This window comes from Camelina sativa, chromosome 18 (genome assembly GCF_000633955.1).
Source record: "Camelina sativa cultivar DH55 chromosome 18, Cs, whole genome shotgun sequence".
In the NCBI taxonomy this organism is placed as follows: domain Eukaryota; kingdom Viridiplantae; phylum Streptophyta; class Magnoliopsida; order Brassicales; family Brassicaceae; genus Camelina; species Camelina sativa.
Window position 1 is genome coordinate 380,791 of NC_025702.1, and position 9,498 is coordinate 390,288.

Consider the following 9,498-nt stretch of genomic DNA (forward strand, 5'->3'; position numbering starts at 1 on the left):
AACGGCGCCAAAATTTGATATGCTCAAATTAACCCTAGAGCTACTCTCTCAAACAAGAGATCAATGTAGTACTTAGGAGTCGAATCCACAGAGACTCAAGATCAAACACAATGGATTATAGAGTTTTGTTATTACGCTAAACGAATTAAATTGTATTAAAAACAAAAGAAGACAATGCAAAATATTAAATCAAAGTGTTGTGAAATCAGGAAATCAAAATGTTAAGCCTAGGGAATTTCTCAGGTAATTATGAAGTATTAAATGAATAAATTAATTAGGGTTCAAGCAATTAAAAATCAGATCTAGAACTCTAAATAGTTTTGGTAAAATAATTCAGTTCTCACTGCAATTATTATCTAAATTTAAAACCAGAAAATCCAAATCTCTTTGTAAAATTCTAAGTTAAAAATCAGCTTTAAAAACAGGTTTAGAAAAGTTCACAAAATCACTAATTCAAATCTCTTTGTAAAAAGTAATTTTGTTCATCAATGGTTTAAATCAGGAAAACAATTATACTCTCATATCAATTAATTTCCCTAAGATAATAATTCTAGGTGATCAATCAAGAATTATTGTGAAGAACAACCAAAGATGAAGATCATAAAAGATTAAGAACCCTAAAAATCACAGATCTAATAAATCATAAAAACCCTGTGAAAACCCCTAAACCTAACAAGTAAACTACTCAGACATGTTTAATGAAGAACAAATCATTTTGAATAACATGCAATAGATATTAAAAGTAAAAAGAGGAGTTTAGAAATCTTCTCTCTACAAAGAATTCAGATCCTTCTCTCCCAAAAGCTCTCAATATCTCTCTCTCAAAAAGCTGCTAGAAAATAACTTAAGGGTTTACTAAACCCCAAAAACACTATTTATATGTCCTAAAACACGTCAGGGACTTGTGTTGCAATTTAGGAAAACTTTGGGTAAAATTGTAAAACTTCCATTTTCTTCTCTCTGTCGGATAGATATGTGTGTCGACCGATGCTCCTTCGGTGTCGGTCGATGCTCCAACTCTGATCCGACTCCAAGCTCTTTTCCTTCTGTAAAATGCTCTAAAGTCATCCAAATTGCTACACTGTGCTCCATCCGTGCCAAATTCCTAAATAACCTGTAAAGACTCAAAAACAACCTAGAAACAAATGAAAAGACTCAAAAACACACTTATATCATGGTTAAAAACCGTAAAAACCATGATATATCAAACCTCTCAAGACAAACCCCTTAGTCCCCTTAAGCGTTATGCTTTCCTACAAGAACCATATAACCTTAATGTCTAAGAATTCTCTTGCTCTTTTGTGCTAACCTCTACAAAGGCTTAGCCCCCTATTTATACACAATAGGTTGTGGCCATACAAGCTTAAATTCCTATTCGAATCATAATAGGAATTGACAAATCTCTTTGCAAATTTCCTTTTCTTTTATGGAATAGGAAAGTCTTCTTCATGTTTCCTTTTCTACTAAAAAGGAAACTCTTCATGCTTCTAAACTTTTCTCCAAGCTTCTAGTCTTCATAACTTTCATGGTTTGAATATTAATCGCCTTAGCTGATTTCCTTATTTCAAATCCATATTATCTGCTTTGTTGAACTACTTATTGTAGTACTCTAAACTAATGCAGCGACATCAACATCTTCATCTTCATCTTTGCCTTTCATAAATGTCTTTTTCTTTTTTTTTTTATCTTGTTGTAAAATTCAATTAAGAATACATCAACACTGTTATGGCTGACTAGCTTATCTAAATGAGCTGAGAAAAGAAATTAGGACAATGGGAGAGATGAAAACAAATTCACGAGAGATAATTCATAGTGGATCAAGATTCAAGAAAATTGTGGAACCGCCTACTAGAAGCAGAGCAGGCTGAAACGGAGCCATATACCAAACAGGAGAATCTAGCATGCGAAGATACAATAATTGTTGTGCAGCTTTTAGAAGATGAACTCCTCTCTAATATATGCTATTTTACATTGGGTAAATTATATAGGTTAACCATAGGGTGAGTTTTTTATTCACTTTAGCTCAAAAATCTTGGGCAACTAAATCCTTGAAACAAAGAAACCGATGTTGTAGTTAGTTAAGGCAGTTAAGAGCATTTGCAGAGGGGAAAACTTCTCATAGGCTATCAAATATATTATTTTAATAAATTTTATATAACTTTATTTTTATTTAAAATTTAAATAAGAATTGAAACTCAGAACTAATTACAGTAGAACTTCTATAAATTAATACTTTATAAATTAATACTCATTATAAATTAATAAATTTTTCTGGTTCCAAGTGGGCCGGTGTAAAAAATAACACAATTCGATAAGATAATAAGATAATAATTTTTTTGAAAATCTTATGTAAAAATATAGTTCCAACAATATCATAAATTAATAATGATATAAACTATATATATATATATATGTTTAAGAAAATTTAGTGAAATATGACTCTATTGTTGTTTGTCTATTCTTTAATTTGCATTCTAGTTGGAGCTCATCTCTAATCTTTTTCATTGTATTAAAAACTTTTAATGTTGTATGTTGGGCAAATTTTAATCATATAAATTACAATAGATAAATTCTATTATAATTATGATATATTCCATAAATAATGGAGAATTATGTATTCTCTAGAAGATTATATTGATTGGGTCGTAACGGCAAACATTGAGTCAATAGGGGCCGTAACTGGACCTTGACACCGACTGCGTTCCTTTGACGAAACGACATCGTCAAGAGAATATTCAAAGTTGATCTTATCAAGAGAATATTGGAAAATAACCTTATCTTGTGAAGGGAAAATTGGAAAACGGTCTTATCTCATAAAGAGGCGGTTACACGAATCCAAGTCCTATGAGGATTAGGGTTTACAAAGTTTCTCTATAAAATGGGAGCTACGTCTTCATGATACGACATGAAATCGAGAGCAAAGGCAAGATACTTTACGAAACCACAAGACGTGTGACTCAATTCCTAGATTGACTCGCTGCGCTCGATTTCTTGTACTTTGCAATCGATACCTTGATTAATAAAAATACTATTCGACTATTTCTTTCTCGTTTTCCGTAGACTTTAAACAGATCTATTATTTTTGCCCAAACAATTGGTGCTAGAAGGAGGGGCTAGAGTAAACTACGTTAGATGACAGAAAACGGTGCCGATACGACTAACATCGACGGGAATGTTGCTGCTCAGCTTGAAGCCCTGACCTAAGCTGCACGATGCTGTGTAGAAGCTTACATAGATTGAAGCAGACAACGCTAAGCTACGAGAGGAAAATGCTTCACTGGTTTTAGCAGGAAGAGTTTTTACCGAAGCAAGCTTTAGATTTGTAGCGTGCAAATGAATCAGATGCAAGATGTTAACACGACTCCTAGAATTGCTCGACAATAACTGACGACGAGGGATGAACAGCTTGGAACTCCTCGTCAAGACAATAACGGAGGAAACCCTACAGCAGAACATATCCATGGAAATCTCACTAGGGAAGAAAACATGGATCAACAAGGAACTGTCAACACACCACACGTGACAGGAAACGGGAATGAACCATATGCCAAGACAGTCGAAGCCGCTTACTTGGAAGCTATAATCACAAAACGTTTGGGTGCAGTAGAAGCTATAATTGAACGACTACCAGGAGTGGCTCCACTGATCCGGAAAAGCAACTTGCACCTGTATGGTAATACACCTTTCTCTTATGACATTGCACTCACCGAGATGTCAAGGAAATTCATGTTTCCAACCATGAAGATATATGATGGAACATCCGACCCGGATAACCACATAGCACAATACAAGCAAAGAATGTTCACGACAGCCATTCAAAGAGAATACCAAGAAGCTACCATGTGCAAAGGATTTGGCTCAAGCCTTACGGGGGCTGCACTTCAATGGTTAATCAACTTGCCAAATGGCTCAATAAATTTGTTTGCACAATTGGCGGATCTGTACATGGAGCAATTCGCAAGTAGCAGGAATTTAGAGAAAACATATGATGATCTTTACGAAATACGTCAAAAAAAGAGACGAGTCGTTGTGTGCCTATGTGGGACGCTTCTACAAGGAGAAGGTGTCAACACCTAGTTGCAATATGTCAACTGCCATCTCGGCATTCAAAAGAGGTTTACTACATGATGGTGACTTGAATAAAGAATTTACAAAGTATCAGTGCAGAACCATGGAAGATGTGCTCTCGCGGGCATGGGCACAAATAAAAATGGGAAGAAAACACACAATATGGACATCGACATTCATCACAATTTGATTCTAGTGTAGTAAGAAATGAAAGAACGACTCAACATGTTGAGTCTTGCTAAAGACTTTGAAGCGAAAACACTTACAGACTAAGCAATAGTGACGACACTCATAAACCTTTAAACAAAACTGAAAGTGAGGAGTGCACGTCAAAATGACAAATACGTCTACGAAGTCTTGATTTTTACGGCATGGTGATATCAGGTTTTTTTAAAGTTATTATTCATTTTTGGTTTGTTTTTAGTTTTGCTTCTTTTCTAACATTGATAGGATCTTTCAATAAAATTAATGAGTTTTAGCTTTGAAGATGATAGAAACAGATACATCGTGACTAATTAACTATCATGCAAGCATACCTTGCAAACCCGGTAGCCATGAGCTATATAATCTACAGTCTTAAAAAGTTTATGAGCGCTTATCTATCAACAAAGGATTTTTCAGCAAGATAGTTGCTGCTAAGTGCTAACCCATTGAGGAAGCAGATGCGAACAAGAATTTTGGGTCAAGACATTCAACGCAAAAAAAACTTGACAACGAAACACTCGTTAACAAGAATTTTCTAGTGAGACACTTGATGCACAAATCTTCAAGACACTCTCTACTAAAACTTAGAACTCATGTCATGAACATGAGCTACAAACATGTCACAAGACAAAAATCACGTCATGTGATGTGAAACTTGTCACGATACAAGATAAACAAGTCTTACAATACAGGAAATGATCCTGAAGTTGTTTACTTTATATAGTAATGAGGCCATTGATTTACAAACACGTGAACGATAGGCTTACTACGAAAATTGGGTAATCACCTAAAAGAAAAATATTTGCTGCAACTGCCTGTTAGCGAGACGTCGCAGTGGCAAATTAACGAATCTAGTATCCACCTGAAGGTTAGGTAGAAGATACATGAACTTGACAACAAAATACTTGCTAACAAGGAAAAATAATTTGACACATGGCAAATATTGTCACAGTGCAAAATCATGATGATGCGGAACATTGTCACGACGTGGAACATCGTCATGATGCAGGACATCACTGTGATGTGGAACGTTGTTATGATGCAGATTTGTCGCAAGTCTGTAATAACAGCTATATAATGTAATCCTTGTAACTGCAAAATTGTCGTCACAACGTAAATATTCGTCACAGCGACGAACATCGTCACGATACGACTCATTGTCACAGTAAAAAAAAACTGAAATAATATCAAAAATGCAGCCTCGTCACGATGTGCAGCATCGTAAAGACGCGGAGCATTTCCACAATGTAAAACGTTTAAAACGTCGTCGTAGTAGAAAACATCTTCACGACGTGCAACATCTTCACGACGCAGAGCGTTTTTACAATGTAAAAAACATGCAAAATGTCATGGTAATGCAAAACATCATCACGATATGAAACGCCTTCACGTCGTCACAATACAAAACACCTTCACGTTGTGACAATACTAAATACCTTCACAACGTATAACGTCGTCAAGATGTGAAACATCTTCACGATGCAACAGTGGGACATGATGCAACATTGTTAGCATACAATAGAACATGACGAATTGTGTCACAATGCAATGTCTTGCCATGGGATAAAAATCATCCCAAAATTACAAGATAACGATGTGGATCATGACATCATTAACGAAAAGGCAGCGAATGATAAACATGGAGTTAAAGTAATATGACTAAAAATCAAGTGCGAGAAAACGTCTACGTCTAAAGGCCTTGACTAACAAATCTTTAGCTATTATATTTATGATTTCTTAAAATAATTACATTTGTCTATACTACTCTCTAAATTCTTACTAAGAAAATAGAGAGTGGGGGGGGCAAACTGTTGGGCATAATTTTAATCATATAAATTATAATAGAAAATTCTATTAAAATTATGATATATTCCATAAATAATGGAGAATTATGTATTCTCTAGAAGATTATGTTGATGGGCCGTAATGACAAGCATTGAGTCAACACGGGCCGTAACTGGACCTTGACACCGACTACGTTCCTTTGACGAAACGACATCGTCAAGAGAAAATTGGAAGTTGATCTTATCAAGAGAATATTGGAAAATAACTTTATCTTGTGAAGGGAATATTGGAAAATTGCCTTATCTCATAAAGAGGCGGTTACACGAATCCAAGTCCCACGAGGATTAGGGTTTACAAGGTTTCTCTATAAAAAGGGAGCTACGTCTTCATGATACGACATGAAATCGAGAGCAAAGGCAAGATACTTCACGAAACCAAAAGACGTGTGACTCAATTCATAGATTGACTCGTTGCGCTTGATTTCTTGTACTTTGCAATCGATACCTTGATTAATAAAAATACTATTCAACTATTTCTTTCTCGTTTTCCGTAGACTCTAAACGAATCGATTATTTTTGCCCAAACATTGTCTTCTCAAATCACATCCAAAAATTGAGGAGACACTACAAGAAAAAGTGAATATTGTGACGGAAAAGTTGTGGCACTTGTTTTTTACATATAATTGGTTCTAAAGGTACCACAATATGTTATTGGACTTCATCATTACCATGAAAGATAATACTAACAATTTATTCTAAACCCTAAACTTCTAACATTTATCATTTTCACCTAGATAATTAAGTAAACTATTAACATTAACCCTATTACGATAGTCAAGATTATAAATTAAGAAAATTCTATAAAAATGTGAATCATAAGAAAAGTATCTTATTTTGTAATATAAAATTTCAAAATTATGAAAATAAAAAAACAATTTTTCATAAATTGATATTTTATTAATTTATCGATAAATTAATAATTAAAACCTCTATAAATTAATAAAATTTCATGGTCTTGACCTTATTAATTTAGAGAGGTTTTACTGTATGTTTAGACATATGTGAAATGAGTCTCTCACAAAGTTATCAAAATCTCTCATTTGAGAGACTCACTTTGTTCTCTTTCTTACTTTTTGATTTTTTTAATATTTTTTGTGAGTGAGAGACTCCCACTGCACATGCCCTAAATGGAATAAAATCCATTTGCTACAGTTGAAAAATAAATAAATAAAATTGGTCACATAGTATTTAATGCAAAGATAATGTAGAACAAGACAATTACCAACTGCATTCAATGGAAAGCAAAATGATCTTTAGTCTTTTGTATGTGTAGACAAAATCTAAAGCTTTGGAAAAAAAAAACTTCGCTGAACGAAGATAGATTGTGAAGGTGAAGTTGTTGTTTTTTTCAAAATTCTGTAGGCGTGGAAAGAGTAATCAGGTAATATATACAGTTTTTAGTTTTGTTTTCATTGGAAAACAAAGCAAAAGGAATGAAATTTTGTTTGTGTTTAATATGTGTGTTGTTGGGAATATTTTTTTTGTATGGAGTAATAAATAGATGCCATGCCATTTAATGTGTTCTTCATGCATTTATGATGCAGGTGTGTAATGGATATTCCTGTATTTATTGTACTTGGTGAATGGAAATGTACAGATAAAGAAGAATGGAAATTTGAACATGAGAAAGGAAAGTTTGACAGGTGTCTATTATTGAAACGAAACATTATGTACACCAAGTTGTCGTATACGTTATGTGAGTCATTCTGCTTGGAGGCTAGTCTAACAATCAGTTATTGGATACCAGGACGCATGTCTATCATGATGGAATGTAAACGTCCTCTTGTTCACATTGACAATCAAATGAGTCTGGATACATTCATTGTTATTTGTAGTGGTGATCCAAATGTAAACATGTGTGTCTCATTTTCTCCAAAAGAGGATGACGGTCATGGAAATAACAAGTGCTCACGGAGTGAAAACCCAACAAGTTTGATATTGGAGTTATCAACTGTAGATGAACGTAAGAATGGCGTAGATCTGGAGGAGGAAGAAAATGAGGATGAAGTCGATGATAAGGTAGAGGATGAGGATCAGACAGCCAATGAGGAGGAAGAGGATGATGAAGAGGATGATGGAGAGGATGATGAAGAGGAAAAGGATGATGAAGAGGAAGAGGATGACGAAGAGGAAGAGGATGATGAAGATGATGAACCTTCTTAATCTCTTCCTCCTCTTCTTCTTCTTCTCGGTCCTATTCTTCTACTTCTGGAAGATCTATACACCCTATTCTCGTCGGGTTTCTACTAACTCAAATCGGCGGCTTCTTCTCGCCGGAGTTCAACAACCCAAGTCAGACAACCAAAATCGCCGACTAGACTCTCTCCTACGTTTTTCGTTTCTACCGATAATGAAGATTTTATTTTTCGTTTATTTTTTTCTTTTAAATTAATTGAAACAGTGCAACAGTTGGATATTCCACTAATATTTTTATTTATCTGAAACAGTGCATCGGTTGGGTTACAAAACGAAAGCGTAATTGGTCAGTTACAAGGATACAATTTTCTTTTTTTAAGAGGTGGCTAATCCGTGGAAACCCTCTTTCACTTTGCCAATCCGTGAAAGAAAATTTTTTTTATATATGGGTATCGCGACCAAAATTTCAACTGCTAAGTACTAACCACATGGATGTGTAATAATGTCCTTCTGGTCAACAATCTAATTACTACCTGCTACATGTCCCCATTAGATTGTTAGGTGTAGGTGGGCTCACTTTCAAACTAGACTTATGACGAATTGTCAAACCCAAAAATATTTATTTAGATACATGTATTCCTGAGTTAATGATTTTTTTTTGTTTCTTTTCTTTTTATGATTATGATAAGATCACTAGTTTTCTAAAAACAATTCACATTGCATTGTTTAGATGGAGTAGTTGGTAATTTGGTTTACAAAAGAAGAAAAAAAAACTACAAACATAATACACCAAGGGTAAGAAAAGAAGAAGGTTGGTTATTGCTAAATTATAAAAATAAAATAGGGCCTAAGATAAAATAGGGAAAGGGGGTCCAAAAGGGCCCATATTGAGCCCATAATAGAAAATTCCGAAACCGAAATGGAAAAAATTCCGGTTTTTCTCTTTCTCGGTGTCTCTGTCTCTGTGCCAGAAGAAGGTACTCTCATCAGCGTGTCTTTGATTTCCCAGAAGAAGCGTTGATTTTTTGTTATTTTTGTTTCCGAATCCATATTGAGAGGATCCCCTTTCGTTCTTGGATCCATTCCCATCCTCTTTCGTTAGCTTCTACCAGGTAATCTTGTTTTCCTCACCATAATTCCCCAGAAACAAAAAAAAGAAGGTTTTTTTTTTTTTTTAATTCTCTCTCCTTCTCTCTCTCTCTCTCTCTCTCTCTCTCTCTCTCTCTCTCTCTCTCTCTCTCTCTCT

At 34.6% G+C, this 9,498-nt stretch overlaps 1 protein-coding gene across 1 annotated transcript in view; it reads left to right on the plus strand.

Moving 5' to 3' along the window:
* Positions 9,197 to 9,498, plus strand: part of LOC104760139 (ras-related protein RABA5a) — a 2,438-nt gene continuing 2,136 nt past the window's right edge. The window contains exon 1 of the mRNA XM_010483009.2: positions 9,197 to 9,364. The gene's annotated coding sequence lies outside the window, so the exon portion shown is untranslated. The remainder of the gene's footprint in view (positions 9,365 to 9,498) is intronic.